This window comes from Podarcis cretensis, assembly GCF_951804945.1.
Source record: "Podarcis cretensis genome assembly, chromosome: 5".
Taxonomy (NCBI): Eukaryota; Metazoa; Chordata; class Lepidosauria; order Squamata; family Lacertidae; genus Podarcis; species Podarcis cretensis.
Window position 1 is genome coordinate 28,452,257 of NC_137174.1, and position 13,122 is coordinate 28,465,378.

The window sequence follows — 13,122 nt, forward strand, 5'->3', positions numbered from 1 at the left end:
AAGGATCAAAGAGCTGCAGATGGCTTGCAATTTTCTAAGAACTCATGTTTCTGGAACCATGGGGCTTGCTGCTGAAATTGACATTTCTGTGCTCTGCTTTCCCATGACCTTCTGTAAGATATTCCAACAGGGACCTAGTGCCATGACATGCTTACATTGTATTTCCTGTTGCTGCTCCATATAATTCGCTTCCACTAGGGATGCTTGATTAATTATTATTTTTCCAAATTCTGATTATGAACTGACCTGTACTTCCTGGAATAATGTGCAGGTAACAATGTAGTTATCCTTCAGATTTTGATTGTTGTTAGCCGCCCTGAGCCCAGCTTCGGCTGGGGAGGGCGGGATATAAATTATTATTATTATTATTATTATTATTATTATTATTATTATTATTATTATATTATTATTATTATTATTATTATTATTATTATTATTATTATTATTATTATTTTGCACTTCTTAGCTAAAAATAACATAAAATGCCCTGAAAATGTGTATTTTGAGATTGAATATATTTAGAAATGCTTATTTTGAGAGCTAGTTTTTTTTTTTTAAAAAAAGTATTTAAATTTGTATTTACATGCATTATTTTTATTTTAAAACACAGATTAGGCAGGAAGAAGATGGAATGAACTAATGAATGAACCGTTCATCCCTGGCTGTCACTGGTGATACCGGAGAAATGCACAAAGTGAAAACCATATTGCTGGGTAAGTGTTTCTTTTTTAATAATATTTTTATTTGATTTTCAAGAATAAGGAAAGAAAAATAAAGAAAAAGAAGAAAAGAGAGAAGAAACAAAGTTACATCAAAATATCATTAAAAATCCACATATCAATATTACTCTGAATCTCCTGACTTCCCCCCATCCCATCCATGGGTCCTGTTAATTCTGTTTTCAGCTGCATATCAATACTCCTCCAATTTTTCATATTCCCAAATTATCCATACTTTTCGTTACATTACATTTAAAATCCTGCTAATGTTTTGACCTGTTTTCAATTATTTTGGCTGGCTAAGTGTTTCTATATGTTACAAGAGAGAAGGATTTGACAATGGGAAAAGAATTTCATTGGCATCCCCATGTTTCTGATAAATTGGTATTTAACTATAAAGGTATTGTGCAACATAGACAAAACCCCCTGCATTGCAGGAATACACACCCCTATGGGGATCAAACCCATTATCAGTACCATGTTGTAACCGAGGTAATCTACAAGGCTATAGTTTCTGAATGATAAAAATAATAAACTACATACTGATCTGGTCTTGCAATTTATTATTAGAAGTAAAGGGAGAAGGGAACAAGCTGTCTATATAGAATCCATATCAGGCGACAGATTCAAATGAGTGAATATTTTTATATTCAGTAATTGACTTCTGTTTCTAATCAGTAGGATGTGCTTGTGTGAAGTATCTCTCTTATTACAGTGGTACCTCGGGTTACAGACACTTCAGGTTACAGACGCTTCAGGTTACAGACTCCGCTAACCCAGAAATATTACCTCGGGTTAAGAACTTTGCTTCAGGATGAGAACAGAAATTGGGCGGCGGCAGTGGGTACCTCAGGTTAAGAACAGTTTCAGGTTAAGAATGGACCTCCAAGATGAATTAAATTCTTAACCCGAGGTACCACTGTACAATGTTTCTGCAAGAACATCAGAGTGGCATACATGGGATTCCCTAATGAATGTCTCCTACCCAAATACTAACCAGGTTTAGGGCTTGCTCAGTTACACAGAGAGAGATTTATGAGATGCCTCATTCTCTGGACCATTTATTTGTTTTAAAACACACTTTCTAGGGAGTGAGGTCCATTCTACTTGATGGTGCACAATTCTGAGTAGGCATACATCAGGTTGCACTGTGGATTAGCATAACAGGTTCATTCAATTTAGCTGAAAACACATTGGGTCTATAAGCAGCAAAACAAAAAGCATAAAAGTAAACTTTTTGTGTAATGTCCCCAGTATCTATTCTACTGTATTCTAGGTTTAATCCAAGTACTAAAATGAAGCAAACTGAACAGGACCACAGTTGCAATTAAATTGTAAGCTGTGGCTTGGAAAGCTGCTTATAAAACGAAATTATTATTAAATAGTGTGATATACACATTAGCTTATCCATGATGGATGAGAATGGCACATAGCAATAACCATTGCTCCTGAACTCATAAATATTGAAGGCTATGGCTCGAAGGTTTATGGGCAGGGAAAGCTTTTACTGCCTCACACATCCTTCACTGTGTAATTGCGGTGGGTCTTTTTCAGATAGTCATTGTTATAGCAAGCAATATTATTTTTCCTTTCCATTCTGGCTTAGGTTTCAGTTTTGTTTAGGACATATTTAGAATGACACAAAGTAGACTGAGAGGTGTTTTTTTAAAAAAGTCTTCCACCATATGTGGCGATGATTTGCAAGGCAGTGGCTGCCATTTGTCCCCTTTATGCACAGAACCCTTTTTGTGTCTTTCCTTTCCTTTATAAAATTGGTAGTTTGGGTACTCTTATACGTAGGGTCTAAGGATGCATCTCACTAATTCATTGTTTCGATATTAAGTCACTGACATAGCTTATTTTGCTGCTCATTCCATGTCTTGTCACTGCTCGTCTCTGCTCAATATCCCACTTCTCATATTAAACAGAAACAAACTAACCTCTCATGAAATTAATCCAGCTGTGCTGCTGCCATTTTGGAAACAAAGTGGGAGGAGGGACTTTTCATACATAAAGGAACACATGGAAGAGGGGAGCAAAATCTGTCCCCTTCTGTCATGGTATTGCCAGAGAATGAGGGGGGGGGAGCAGAGACAGGCAGAGGAAGGGAGGCAGGAAGTGGCGATTGAGGAAAGAAGGGAAAGCCGGGAGGCGGGACAGTTCACAGATGTTGAACCAGAGCCCCAACACTGCACAGGAAGTTCTGACACAGACAGTGAAACAATGCCTATTCTGTCTGCCAAAGAAAGGACAGTGTTAAAGAGGAGGGGACAGAGGCATCACGTGAAACTTCCCCACCTTTTCTGTTGGAGAAGGAGCTGGCATAAGCCACTCCCAGAATCTGAGCTGGAGGATTCGGATGCATGATTGTAACGTGCTGCTTGTACATATGTAAAACAAAGACTGTATATATGTATCTCTGAGTGAGCAGAGGCATTCACAAGCCATCACACCTTCGCTGCCTTATCTTGCCTGCTTTAAGCTGCTTCCCTTCCAGCCAACCTCTTGGAAGTTAGCAAGGCTACATTGCTCATAGCAGCTGAGCGTAGTGAGGTAAAGCAAGGAAGAGGGAGCTCCAGGCTGCAAGGAGACTTCTAAGGGTCTCAAGTGCATTTGCTTCCAAGCCCCCTTCTGAACTTCCCATACATATTGGGACATTCGTGGCAAGGGTGGCGTCTCCCTCCCCCCCCCAAAAAACCCTTCCACATGAATCTCCTCTCACATGTTCAGGCTGGAAGAAAGAAAAACAACCATGGCCACCAAGTATTAAGAAGGCCCCATGATAAGATATTTGTTAACAGTAACTCTAAACCAGGGGTCAGCAAACTATTTCAGCAGGGGGCCGGTCCACTGTCCCTCAGACCTTTTTTTGGGGGGGCAATGGAGATAACACAGACTGTTCTGGATGTTATTTCAGCAGCCTTTCTTAGTGTCACCTCTGAGTTTGCAGCTGATCAGTGCAATGGCCCCACATCATATCAGGAGATGCTTGGACAGTATTTGACAAGGGACCTGCCTGATTATGGACAGTACTGCTTAGACAGATAAAACTATCCAACACCTCACTGAAGGTCATGGTATCCCCCCACCCTTTTGTGCAGGATGAGTGCTCCCATGAACCAGAGGGAGGAACCACTTAGCAAATCCTGATCCTTTTTGTTCACACAGAATCATGAATTAAGTTTTACTAATTTAATTCCACAGAAAACTACCCTAACAGAACTAATAAACACTGAAGAAATCTTATGCCATTACTTTTCACTCTCAGAAGTCTTTTTGACAGACACAGAAACAGAAACCTTGCCACAGGCTGACAGCGCTCTCAGCCATCTCCCAGCAGGAAGACTGCTTCTTCCCCTACAAACTTCACACAGCATTTTCTATGTGTGCTGGTGTGTGTTTTTTTTACTTTTTTTTTTTTTACTTTTTTGTGCGCTAACTGTCCTGTAGAGTTAGAAGCAAACACTCTACATGTGGTATGCATGAATGTAGTAGTGACACAAGTACAGGTTGCCAGTTAAAACAGTTTTGATCCAGCAGTCCTGGCAGGTATTGAGAGCAGACATATCAGTGCCTTAAGAGAATCTACTTTGATCACCTAAGCCATCTGCTATGAGGAAGAAACCTCTTGCCAAGATTGGAAGTCAGCTCTTTCTGTCATGTAGGCCTGCAGCTGGGCAAAAAAATGGTTTGAATGAGTAGCTTATTAAGGACAAAAGGAGAAGCAAAGCTAAAGATGCACAATCAAGATCACTCACATTTCGAAAAATAATAATAGCAGCCCTGTGGGGAGGGGAATCAGATCAGGGCTGTAGTGCTGTGGGGAAAGACTTTAACTCTCCTGACGGAAACCAGCCGTCAACAGTGGTGAGTAGCATAGAAAAAAAAACAGACAGCGAGTATCTTCAGGGTGGAGGGCAGCTCACTCGAGCGTTCCTCCTCTCTGGTATTTTTATTATCCTCTCCTTTCTCTAACAGCCTACGTGGCTGTCAGGGGCTCAGGAGCAGAGGCACAGGGAAGAGAGGAGATGGAGAGCGAAGGGGAAGAATCCGAGGGGAGCGTAGGAGAAGAGGACAGTGGACCGAGGGATTCCATGAGCCTATCCAGCGAATCGGAAGATTCACAGAAGGGGGCGCCAGTGGCCAGGGGTAGGGGGTTCCCAAGGGGAACGCCCCAGGAGCAAGGGGGCAGCAGGGACTCCCAGAGCAGTAGCTGGAAATCAGGACCAGCTTCCCCACCAGAGCAGAGTGGGGGGGGGAAGAGTCCCAAGGATCGGGGCCAGTGCATTCCCCACCAGGGAGAGAAGATAAGGCAGGGCTGACCACACCTCCATCAGAAAGTCGGATAACGGAGGAGAGGTCAGATCCGGCCAGTGTCCCGGAAGAGGGAAGCAGTGACCGAAGTAGTGTAACGGTTAGGAGAAAGGTCACTGGGCTGGCGCGAGAGGCAAGTTCAAATGTACAGGAGCGCGGGACAGCAGAGAATGAGGATTGGGAACCGGGTCCTAAAGCCCGCCGGAGGGAGGGGGAGGAGCTAAGCGACTCAGCGTCGGAAGAGTCCAGAAAGGGCAATGCCCCAGCGGGCAGGAGGACCCAGAGGAGGAGAGAGCAGCGTAAAAGGTGGAGCAGGGCTAGGATCTTAAACTGGTGTCATAGGGGAGGGGACTCAGACGGGACTTCGTCGATCTAGGGTTTAAGACGTAGGGCTGCACGCTGTGGCTTTGAAATGGAAACTGAACTTCAATAAAGACTTTTGTACATTACTACAGCCTAGCGTTGGTCCTCTGTGAGCTGGGACCTAGAGGCAGCTCTGACAGTGGCCATCTGCCAATGTCCCACATCACATCGCCCGATCATGGCTATACAACACTCATTACCATATATGGTATTACTGCCCAGTGGGAACACAACTCCATATAAGGTCAATACACTCAATACACTGCAAAGCACGGACATGCCGGTCACCGAGGTCAGCGAGGCACCACGCGGCACTACAAGCATCTGCCATGGCTTCATGGCTCCCACACTCTCCCTCTTGTCTGTTTGCCCACTGGAAATCCCCTGAAGCTATACTCTAATCAGAAACAGACAGCTGTTCAGCTCCCATGACTTTTAATTTGCTTTTAAGAATATGAAATCTTTGTTATGGTACCTGGTGGTTGTGATGGGCACAAAGGATAATGGCTGTCTAGGGGCAGCATCAGAATTGGAAGCAAATGGATTGCATAAGACCTCTCCCCCTCCCCCAAGTGTAGACATGAACAGTTCCTGACAAAATTATGTGAGCAGATGCCTATGCTCCGGTAAAGCTGGTAATGAAATACTCATCTATTTTAATGAAAGCTCTAGAAATAGTTGCCTATTTCTAGTTCTGTGCTGATAGCTGCACTACAATTTCTTGAAAATTTACCCGATTAAAAAGGCCTCGATTTTTCTTTCTCCTTCTCAGGGTCCTTAACAATTTCTTTAGAGTTTGGGGGAAATGATGATTCAGCTTGTCTTATTTTTGTGAGATGGCCAACAGTGGTGTGGACACTTTTCTTCCCCATTCTACATTCCCCAGTCCTCTGATGGAAGGCTGTCATGGACTGGCTGGATGCAGAGGAGCGGTGGGATTGTAATTGACTTAAGTAATTACGTTGCCATTATATTAGTCCCCCACCTGTGCCTCCTCAAATCTGTCAGAATATGACAGTGGCCACACCCTAGGAATGGTTTTCTGACTGGCTGGCTGAACCAGGTGAGGGTAGCTGATGGGTGTCAACCCTCCGGGAGGTAGAGATTTCCCCTGCACGCAAAATCAGACTCCGGCAGATTGAGCGGACATGACCAATAGTGGGTCCAACTGCATGTGCTATGGAGGAATGTGAGGCGCAGATGGGCTCATCAACCTGGGAAAGTGGCCCATCTAGGAGAAGCAAAACTTTGGTCCCAAACCTCTGGTGCCTTGCAGAACATCTTCCAGAGAAGAAAAAGCTAAGGAGTAAACCTTAGACAAATCCAGAGTGGAGTCCCTAGGACAGTTGAATGGTGCCTTGTACACCTTTTCCCAGCAACTCCTGCAGCCAAGCTGGTGCCAAGCATATTACTCTTCTTTCCTTTGGGCTACATCAGCAAGGTCAAGAGGGGGGTGGTCTTGTCATCTGGGCGGCCCAGGACCTCCATACACACTACCCAGGCTTGCATCCCAGGGAGGTCAATTTGGTGCTGTTAACTCAGCAGTTTGACTTCAGCCCTGGAGGCACACTCTGTTGCCTTTCGAGACAGACAAATGTCAACAATGTCATTCCAGCACATTTATTTCAGTGTACAAGAAAAGACACTGAAAATTGGGCAAGAAAAATGTATCATTTGTGGACTGAATTCAACAATGGCAGTTTTATTTATACTAACTGTATTCAATGGATTTATTTCCCTTTGAGGCATGGGACAAATAAGTGATCGTCAACCATTTCCACTCCCATTTTCGTTTTCGTCAGAACTCTCTGATCTTCCTATTAAGGGTGTCCTTACTTTTACCTCTGAAAAGTCTTTCCAGAAAGATCTATTTGAAAAAGTAACAACGAGGAGCTGTCAGGTGCACAGTCTGCAGTGTCCCTGCATTCCTACGCTTACAAGCAAGGGCAGCAAAGGATACCATGGAGTTTTCAAGAAGCATGGGCATGCAGGGAGGCTGCAGAATGCAACCCACTGGCAAGGTGATTTGTAGAACGAAAGGAAGGACAAAATCCTCCAGTCACCTCAAAAGTAAGGTAAGCACAAAACCTCACCACCACCCACCCAGGAGAATTTTGCATAAAAAATAAATCATTTCCCCTTTGCTTATTTTCTGATGCAATTTCTTTTCTTCTTAATTGATGAGAAATAGTCGGCCTGAGTGGGGGAGCAGAAGAAATTTTTGATCACAGCACTAATTACTTCTCTTCAAGTTCAATTCTTGCTAAATGTGTTGTTCTCATGCCTGACTATAATGTGTAAATTGGGCTATTTACAGTTTTTTGTTTTAGAAAAGCAAAGCAAAACAAAAACAAATCACAAGTGGAATAAGGCAAAAATGAGGATTTATGAGAAGCAGAGAAAGTTTCTTTCTTCATTGTGAGTCTCCCAGGAGAGCTCTCATTCAAATAACGTGCAAAATTATGTCAGCAAGCTTCTGGAAAATTCAGACTGTTGTGAAGGCGAATACCAAGGGAGCATCTGAAATTTAAAGCATCAGGTAGCTATAATCATTCAGCTACACTGTAATCCTCTGACAAGCCTGGTATTCTGTGAAGAATGTTGCTCAAATGCAAGTCTTTGCCATCTCTCCTTGGGGCAAGCAATTGTATAACTCTTTGAGTGGAGATTTAAAATACTTTTCATGTATAGGTACCTGGGCTAACTCTCAGGCTTCAGGAAGCAATTAGATGTAGTTCATAAATGGTCACAGAATTGTATCTGGAAATGTGTTTCTGCATGTGCGTAGTGACAGAAATGGTATGAAAACAAAGGCTTACCTTTAAATTCTGAGCACATACTCCTCAAGTTTCCCCTCCCTGAATTAATTTCATTTAAATAGTAGCTTGAAATCAGTCAGCATTTCAGGCGCTCTGTTGACTGTGACTTCTCCAGTCTTTTGAAGGTAGTTTTCATATGAGAAAGGAGAAAAAAAACATCATGAGGTTCACAGAAAGTGCAGCTGGGGGCAAAAAGGGGGCGGCCGGATTTTCTGCAAATGCTAGAAAGAGGAATAATGGCAACACTCTCACCCGAAACATATTGTTTTGTTAGTTGAGATACAAAATTGTAGTGGGGAACTGTAGTTTAACCCTCACAGAGCTACAATTCCCAGCAGCTTGTGATCAGAGTTCAAGGAGACATTCCCACCAGGGGAAAACACTCAAGAAGGATGTAAAGTAAAGCTGGTGAGGGGTGTGGCCTGGACCAGAAAGAGAGGACTAGATAGACAGCCTCCCTCTCTCAGCTCCATGTCCATCTTCTTGGGTGCTGACCTTGTGACTGGAGAAAATGCAGCCAAAATTCCATGCACCTTCTGTGTAATGGTGGATCCAAGCACAGACAGCTGTTCAGACAGCTAGCCATGCCAGCTTCTTGGTTTATAAACAGCTACTCTGATAATACAAGGATTCAAGCATAGTTTATGGTAAGCAAGATCAAGGGAATGAAAGGAAAGGAATTGGAGCTGAATGTGCTTTATAAGGGATAAGGGAAAGGGGGGCAAAAAGAGTTTGCCATCATGAGATGGGTTTTTCCCTCACCAACTCTTATATTTTCATGAATATAAAACTGAATATTAGCACACAGTTTTGAAGCCACATTTATATTCTAATCAATTCACTTCCAATTTAATCCCAGCATGTGCTCAGGGCATCTTTGAAATAAATATTATCGAAGGAAGATTTTATCACTTGCTCCTTCTTGCTTGTAGCACAAAATGTATTGCTTTTTTGTCATTGTCAGGATGACACCACAACATTGGGGGGGGGGAGAGATGTGTGTGTGTACACACACACACACACACACACACACACACACACACACACACATTAATGCTTTAATGCTTAATACAGAAAAAAGAATCACCTGAGGATTTAATCTCCCAAATATCACAGTAAAATTACACACACGCGCCTATAAAATGATTGGCAGTATCTTTAGTCTCCCTACTACCCATATCAATAAGATTGTATCAGAAATTATGGCAGCATGGCTCACTCCATTACACTTAACAGTTGTGTCAGCATTTCCCCAGTAAACTCATATTTTCAGGGCTCTAAAGCTTGGCTATAAAAATTTTCATTGAGCTAAAACTCATTGCATATGTACTATATATCTCGGCAGGATAGGGTTTTTTAATAATTGTAAAAGGAGAACAAAAAATACCCATTCATTTCTTTTAAATTTAAAGTGCAGGGGGAAAGAACAGAGGTAAATTGACTTCAGTTGCTTTGAAAATACCTACTATAATTTTAAAACACATGTGGTGTTATCTGTTGGCATACCCTTTCCAAGATGTTAAAAGATCCTTGAATGTCTGACTGGCTATTTATACGATGCCAAACACTGTAATATCTTAGCACCAGCTGTGCTTGCTGCTCCATTTTTAAAAGCTGTTAATCAATTTCACTGGCTCTAATCCCAAGTTATCGAATATTAATAGTATGACTTTTTCCCCCACCCACAAAACAGCCTCTGTGTTCCCTCTCCTTATACTTCAGCATCAACACTTAGTCTTTGTGCTAAGGATCCAATTTGGTTTCAATATGCTCCAAGGCGCAATGGGGTCATTGATTGTAGGGGAGTCAATATAATTTTTCATTTTGAGAGAAAATGGACTGGACTCATTAGATGTGCACTGCATATACGTAATGAACATAATAGATTGAATAATACAAAATGGCAAACTTAATGAAATAAGGAAGGGTCATTGCCGTGCTTGGTGCATTGCTCCAAGCCATGGTGATTCTTGCTAAGATATCTGATATGTATTTTTATGTATTATGGCAACATGTACGATTTCCATGCTTTCCAGGGCAGTAGTGTGAGCACAGTGCTTTTTCAATACTGTATAGTTAGTGAATCTTTCAGTTAATGTGGATGTAAACGATGAATCAGATAATTGCTATAAGCACTGATATTAAGATTGTATAGTGAAAATTGCACACAATTTGCAATCACCATTGATGGCAATTGGCTTCTTGTGCTGTCACTCTTTGGTTACATGGGCAGGCTACACAGAGACAGGGCTAGTAGGGAATACCATATGCACATTCAACAGGAAAAGTCCAATCCCAGACTCTGCCTAGTAACTCCTCCCCACCAAAGGACTTTGCCACTAACTGCAATAGAGGATGGTATTCACTAGGAGAATTCTGTCCATTTGTAAGGGGGCAGGCGGAGAGACAGACATCTGTTCTTCCTCTGAATCAGATATACTGTACTAGCTACAGTGATCTTTGCTCCAGTGCACACCCCAAGGCCAGCCCAAGACATTTTGGCACCTAAGGTGAACCACAAAATGGTGTCTTCCCCTGGCCTAGAAAGATGGGTTGAGGAACAAGAGAGAAATAAAGATCTGTATCAGGAACAAGGGGTGCGTGAAAAATCTACATTGGGAACAAGGTGCGGAATCAAAGGCTGTTGTGGGGTGGGGAATCAAATTGGGCAGGTTCAGAGCCCAGGAGGCCCCAGAGGACAGCTCCTGCCATTTTCTCTCTAGTGGTGGGAGGAGACCAGCAGCAGCACTTCCTATTTGCCAAGAGGCTACTGTAGAGGTGGCTGAGGAGAGAGATCTGTGTATGGAGGCTATGCTTCTGTGCTAATTGCCCAACAACAGAAACTGGTACACAGGATGATAAAATAGATAATTACAGTGATTAAAGTATGGACCAAAGACTATAGGCAGTGAGAAGAGACGATGAAATGGTAATGAGTGCCCCTGCATTCTCTGTGAGCCGAACAGAGCCCCCACTGAGTACTCCTAAAGATAAAGCCTCTTCGATTAATCTTTCTGTCTACACTCAGCTACTTGAAAACATCACCTTGTTGCTCTGGCACTTTCTGGTGAAACAGCATGGACAAATTCGCACAAAGTAAGAACAGATGTGAGCCCTTTCCTAAACTCACCTCCACAAGAGCTTTATTTAAGGGCCTTCTCCTGTCTATGCCAAAAGCTCTTCAGTTTCCCTTGCCACAAATCAGAATGAGCAGCTGCTGCTTTTATAGCTAATCTAATACATCAAATATGGCTCTGCTGGCAGAAGGCTGACTGGATTAGGGATAACACTATCTGTCGCCTACCCAATTTACATGAAGAAGGAGCTGCACTGATAAATTTGGGAAGCAGGCACTTATTTCGAGGTTTAAATCCTCCTTTCTTTTAAATATGAGAGTAAGCTGCTTGGCTGCTATTTAGATTTTACATCATGGCCGTCTTGGGTGCCCTTATTTATTTGGTTTTTGTTTGGATGATGGTTGATATATACAGTGCTTTTTCTGGGGGTACACAGGGGTACGCATACCCCTAAACATTTTGTGAATCTAAGTTTAGCCTCATTGAGGGGCAGTATTTCAATGTGATTAGGAAAATGAGAGTACCCAAAACATTTTTTAAGGAAAAAAGCACTGGATATATATCATAGGAGCCAACTCTTAGGGGCTGTGGGGGCTTTGGCCCCCCACAATAAAATATTTGAGGGGGCTGGGCCCCCACAAAGTTGATAGGCATTCCCCCTGAAATGGTATGTGTGTACTGCATCATGTGATCGATTATGCGTGGCAGGGCTTACCTGGGCCCCACAGTATTTTATTCAAGTTGGCACCCCTGATACACACACACACACACACACACACACACACACACTGTGTGTGTGTGTGTGTGTGTGTGTAACAAGTAGCTCAGGAGTTGGAGGATCCCAGTATTCACATCCAGAGAACTTCCTTCCCTGTGGCAGCCAATGCCTCACAGCAGCCAAACAGCCAGGTTTTATTTATTTATAAGAGGATTTCATTTCAGGCTTGTTTTTTATGGCACTGTACAGTAAAATCCTTAAAACATCATAAAATTATAAAATCGTGAAGGCCAGAACAAATGACCAACACTGAATCAAATTAATTCTCTAAAAATGTTTGGCTAAACAGAAAAAAAAAATCACCCAGTTGTAAGAAGAAGTGGAGTAGAAAAAAGCACCAACAAGTTATGCCCAGTGTCACTTGCCACAAAAACTGTCTGTTAGGAGACATAGTTATTCATTTCATGAGTTCCACTGATGCTTAATATGACACCCTTAGCCTGGTAATAATGGTTAACTTAATAGTAATCATCAATACTTTTTTGCTCAGAAATACAGAGAGTTGGAGTAGGTAAAATTGAGCTGAAGCCAGGGTAAACACCTAAGGTGAGAATGGGAGGAAAGCATTTAGGCTGAAGGAGATGAACAACAGGTGAGACTGTCAACAAAGAGCAAGTTAAAGGAGTTCAGAACAATTTGATAAATACTGGACAAAGCTAAGATGTAATACCCTGTGCTTAGAGAACGTAGGCAGCAGCAGTGCAGCATTATGACACGTAAGTAATGAAAGAATGATATAATAATAATAATAATAATAATAATAATAATTTTTATTTATACCCCGCCCTCCCCAGCCAAGGCCGGGCTCAGAGCGGCTTACAAGCAATAATAAAAACAAATTGAATGATTACAACTTAAAAACAAAATTAAAATACAACATTAAAATATGGAACCATACCTGGTGTTGACTTTGAGGTGTTAACAAAAGCAGCTTAGTTTAACTTCTCTCGGAGGTAAGCTTAAACAAGAGATACTTTCTTCTGAATTGCAAGTCAGTGGCATGTTGTCACGTAATGTCAGTGGTCTAGTCATGCCAGAGTTTCGCTGTTGGG

At 42.2% G+C, this 13,122-nt stretch overlaps 2 long non-coding RNA genes across 4 annotated transcripts in view; one reads left to right on the forward strand and one right to left on the reverse strand.

Annotated features, from left to right (window-relative positions):
* The first annotated feature begins 648 nt into the window (after window positions 1-648).
* Window positions 649-13,122, forward strand: part of LOC307215942 — a 576,636-nt gene continuing 564,162 nt past the window's right edge. The window contains exon 1 of one of the 2 annotated variants that reach the window (XR_013838751.1): window positions 649-713. This is a non-coding gene — a long non-coding RNA (uncharacterized lncRNA). Of the gene's footprint in view, window positions 714-12,986; window positions 13,024-13,122 lie in introns of those variants that run through there. The other variant, XR_013838752.1, reaches the window with a different exon arrangement.
* LOC307215953 lies at window positions 3,606-12,751 on the reverse strand. Of its 2 annotated transcripts, none has more exons than XR_013838786.1 (3): window positions 12,549-12,751; window positions 8,216-8,331; window positions 3,606-4,392 (listed from the first exon to the last, which is right to left on the reverse strand). It is a non-coding gene; the product is annotated as an uncharacterized lncRNA (long non-coding RNA). The 2 variants fall into 2 exon arrangements; XR_013838787.1 differs by lacking the exon at window positions 3,606-4,392 and adding an exon at window positions 7,706-7,916.